We start from the raw sequence: 4957 nt of genomic DNA, 5'->3' as shown, positions 1-4957 counted from the left end.
GTTCGGTGAGACGGCAATCCGACATAACCGGAGAGAGATCAGGCGCAGTACCAATGGCTTAACGTGTTTTCCGAGGCACAGGGGATATCACACCACCAACTTCCTGACTACGAATTGAAAACCCAGTCAAAATTATTTTTGTCCCGACCTAGGATTCGAACCCAGGACCTAAGCGCGGTAGTCATACTATTGCGTATGCATTACAACTACGCCACTGAGGCAGTCAACTTTGTAATTAATTAGTAAACAGCTAAAACGATAATTGCAGCTGTCCTTTTTTTAAAACGAACTCGGCAAAGTTACCTTACTGCACTTGAGTTTAAGTCGAGTATCGACTGACAAGAATGATTATACCTCACCACTCAACACAATTATGCCGGTCTCTTTAAAATTGAATAATTTCAGAAAGCAACATACTTTCGTGGTCTACTGAACGGATACAGTATATATTGACCACCAACAGTTATTGTATCCTGAAGCCATTATATATTAAATACTCCCTAGTTTATTGTATTCAAAAATCACACCTAAATTGTTCATATCCGGTTATTGCAATTAAACGCAAGTGTAACAGAGTCTGGTATACACTGACGTTGATTCGACGAGAGAGACCGATGGCCGCTCCGGAAATGAGCCGAATAAATCACCGCTAACTCCGGAATCGGTACGGTTTGCACACTGTTTTCACACGTTTGTATATTGAGACCAGAATTGAAGGAACCGAAATTATTAGTAAATTATAATTGGAATTATAACTTACTTGTTGATAATGTTGATTAATTTATTGTTTCGGTTTTTGAAGCTTATCAATCAGATAAGCTGGCTACAAGTACTGTAAAGATTTAAGTATATGTCTTCTACAAAAAATCATAAAATGCTTTATGTTATTACATATTTTAACTGTCAAATATAGAGTAATTGTTGTAGACAATACACAATAAATTAAGTCTATTTCATATATTCAATAGTTTAACATGCATGCTTTCAAACGCGATCACACCTGGCCTATAAAAACTAATATTTATAAAAACATATTCAAATATACTATGCAAAACATACAACACATCATTCGTTTCCAATTAATTCCACACGCCCACGCTCTTCTCTGACGTGCAGACCGACAAACAGCCGCTGTATTCATTAGCCGGCCCATTAATTATTTTTTGTTGATCCCTGGGTGACGTTCTCTGTCCTCCGCGTTTTACAGTTTCATTTAAATTGCCAGCCCTAGCTGTCAAGTTGACGTACGGGCGGCGGCCATGATTCCATCACTGTCAAACGTCAAACGAACTTTAATATCACGATAATACAGTCCATAATGGAGAAACAAGGTATTTGCGCGTGTACCGTTTAAGTTTGTCGATTTGGAGCGTTGACAGCTGTTTTCAGTCACCATTGAAAGGTCAGTGGGAATAATAAAATAGACATAGCACTTAGAATTTATTGTTTGGTTAGAAAAAATACGGCGCCATGTTTTGTGGTTTGAGTGTTTCCTGTTATCGTTATCAGGTCGAAAGTATTGACCGCTGACAGTAATTTATGACGCCACACTCGACATCCTGACTTCCTGACATGTGGAGTTGTAGAAACTTCTTCGTTTACTTATCTGACGCCGTTTGAAGACGTGAATGAAGATAATAATGAATGAAGATGTTGCGACATAGAATCTAAACTAGTGTGGTATGGTTATCTAGATCACGGATAGCTTCTGTTTGGATATCGTAAGTATACTTGGTTATGAGAAATTGCTGCGGGCACAAAAATATTCTTATTCCTCAAATTTAAAAAATAATCATTGCCTCCACCACTGCCACAGTTATAAAGGAATCGTCTTAGGCACATTCTTACTCCTAAGGTCTAACTGGCCTAGATAGTATACTGCTATACAATAATCAAAATACCTTCACCACCTTCAATTACTAGAATTCTGAAACTAAAACAACAAAGAACACATTTATTATCATAAACATTACCAAATGTATCTCCATAATCCTCGAAATACATTTTTGAAAATTTATTTACCAAAACCACTTTCACTTATATCAACAAAACGCAAAAGACCAAACAGGATATTGCCGGCAAAAACTGCGTCATCCAGATTACTGACAGATGGAGCACGTTAACATTAAAGGAACTTTAACTTGGAACCGTATCCCGAGGGACAGTGGGGGGATAATTGCTGGCCCTCGGAGCGAGTCGTTTGTCTTGTTCCAAACACATTAATAATGGACGTTAACTAAATCTGGAAGTGGTGAGCCGTATAGGCTTTTTGTAGTTGAGATAAGTTAATTTGATATGACTTTAAAGCTTTAGAGTGGTGCTGGGTTTTTCTTCTCAGTATCAGCCAGCTGTTTAAATTGTATGCCTAATATGAGGAGAGGGTAACTACTTCTCATCATATAATGAGTCGGACGAAAAGTGGCTGCATTAAATGCATCTTTGCCTACCCCTTCGGGGATAAAAAACGTGTTTGTGTGCGTGTGTGTGACTTTAAAGCCTAGCAGATCAACAAAGGTTCCAGACTGTTAAACAAAAGGTCTTAGTTTAAACTCCCTGTACCTGTGCCTCTATTGTGACTCGTAGTCTCGCGGACTATGAACGAAGATACCTTACCTTACATTCTACGCAAAACTATAATATGATCTGAAAAATATATCCGGTTGAACTAAAATTTCTCGCAATCGCTAATAAAAATTACATAAAGCTTGTAATCATTTGTGATAATGCTTAAAATATTTTTAAAGTTTCGCCATATCGTACAACTATAAAAACAACGAGTGCGCCAAAATTTCGTTTTAATCAAAATAAAAAAAAATCAAACAATAGAATTATAATTATAAATGTGTTGTACGAAGCCATCTACTTACTTTATGCTAATTATATGTTCCGAGTAACATATTATATTTTATCAATCATTCTATACATAAGCAATCGACCTGTTCATCACCCAACTGAATATAAAAATAACACAATAAAACCATATCCATAATTTAAACGCGCCATTAACTATCATTAAAGTCTCTCGACACATTTGAATATAAACGTTATGTACAGACGACAATAAAAATTATCGTACCCTAGTAATTACGAATGAAATATACTCGCTTGCCGCCAAGGCTGCAGATTAACATATTGTTTATATTATGCTCTTTATTACAAACACTAGTTAATGCGTCTGACATTTAATCATAAGGTTTTGTTGTCCAGGAATGTCATGACCATAGAATGTCACTGTCAATAAATGGTTACTAGTTAGAAGTTGGCGCGTTTTTGACTCTTAAGACATTGCTCTAAGCAAATGGCCTTGAGCATTCGTTCCATATATTTTGACGCACGAGTTGCCGTAGTAATATGTAAAGATTTACGAATAATTAACTTAAAAAATTAAGGTTTTTTTTACTTTGTAAGCTACAGAAATATTCCTTATTAAATTGTTTATTTGTGTGTAAGTTGCATATAAATTTATGTGTGTTATAGGAGATGCAAAGAAACAACAATTTTAGTGTTTAACAACAAACTTAGCATTTTTTTGTGAAAATGACACAATATCCACATATTAAAAAAATTTAAACTTCTAAAGTTAAGGTATTTCTGAAATATAATGGTTATTTTTTTTCTATATGTTTTATAAATTTCCAGTAGACGAGCTTCTAAAATATGGTAAGCATACCGTTTTGCTGAAGGAGCAGCTGAAAGAAGAAAAGGAACAAGAAATCTGTCTATAGATGTAGTGAAAGGGATAAAGAAATGAGCAAAAATAAAGTGCGATGTAAACCTATTCACAGTTGTAACATTGGGCCGAACTATCAATTACAAAAATACTTATTTCTGGGCATATGAATATTAAATGATAACTCTCATAATGCCCACAAATTATCTGATTTAGGATACCCAATAAACCAGAACACAACAATGTTATACAATGAGCTATTTAGAGGAAGGCCTCTTAGACTTACATCTAACATATAGTAAAATATATTAAAATAGCTTCTTAAAGTATTTATTATACAACAAAGACTAATCGACGAACGTTATCGACCCAAATCCTATCCATTTGAGTCAATAAAATTCCCCAACAGATGTTAAAACGACCGCACGAAAAGAATCTTAATATCCCTAATACCTCTGAAAATAACCCACAAAGCACAATCAATTAGAATTTATTGAACACCAAACGAAAGACACACAACAGACAACTTATCTAAAAACGTACAGACACGACAACCCGATGTTGTTATAAGTACGTTACTGAAATAAACAATCGACGAACGTAAAGTTTGTAACAAATTGCCGAAATTACACTAATCCCACCGTATCTTAAATTATGTGACAATAACATACTGTGGTGCTTACATGTGAACGCTATTAGCTCAGAAAAATCATAATTTATTACTGTATACAAAATAAAACTGGAGATTTTATGGTTGCCATCCGACGATTTTTCAGCCGGCGTCGCGGCGTTGACGCGGTTTTGCGTCACTGTCGAGTGAGTCAGTGGGAGAGGGGGCGCGGATCCAGGATGTATTGGGGTGGGGGTTCATTAATTTGCATGGTAGAACGAGGCATCGAAGTCAATGTATAAGAAAGAATACTTCTATTTTAATTAGGTAGGGGATAATTTAAAGAAATTAATGTAGGATCGTGTCTGTGTCTCAAAGGTAAGCAGACGTGGAATTACTTACCATGGTTCTTCCTCTTATATGATCAAGGTCTAAATTACCTAAATTTTATCTACAACCCAAATAACTCAGTTCAATTTCATTTTACAAAGTAAGAAGCATTTCCCCCAACTCCCTCCCAAAATCCGCGCCTGTCTAAATCACTATCTACAGCGGAAATGTCTACATAAATAATTGGACGATAAAAACTCTGAAAACAATAAATATCTCGAAACTTTTCGCCGAACACATTCTGAATGGTGTAATAAAGATTTAAACGTGTTCGAATTGTTTATCTG

Source organism: Manduca sexta, chromosome 20 (assembly GCF_014839805.1).
Source record: "Manduca sexta isolate Smith_Timp_Sample1 chromosome 20, JHU_Msex_v1.0, whole genome shotgun sequence".
Classification (NCBI taxonomy): Eukaryota; Metazoa; Arthropoda; class Insecta; order Lepidoptera; family Sphingidae; genus Manduca; species Manduca sexta.
Note: the sequence above shows the minus strand (reverse complement) of the source record.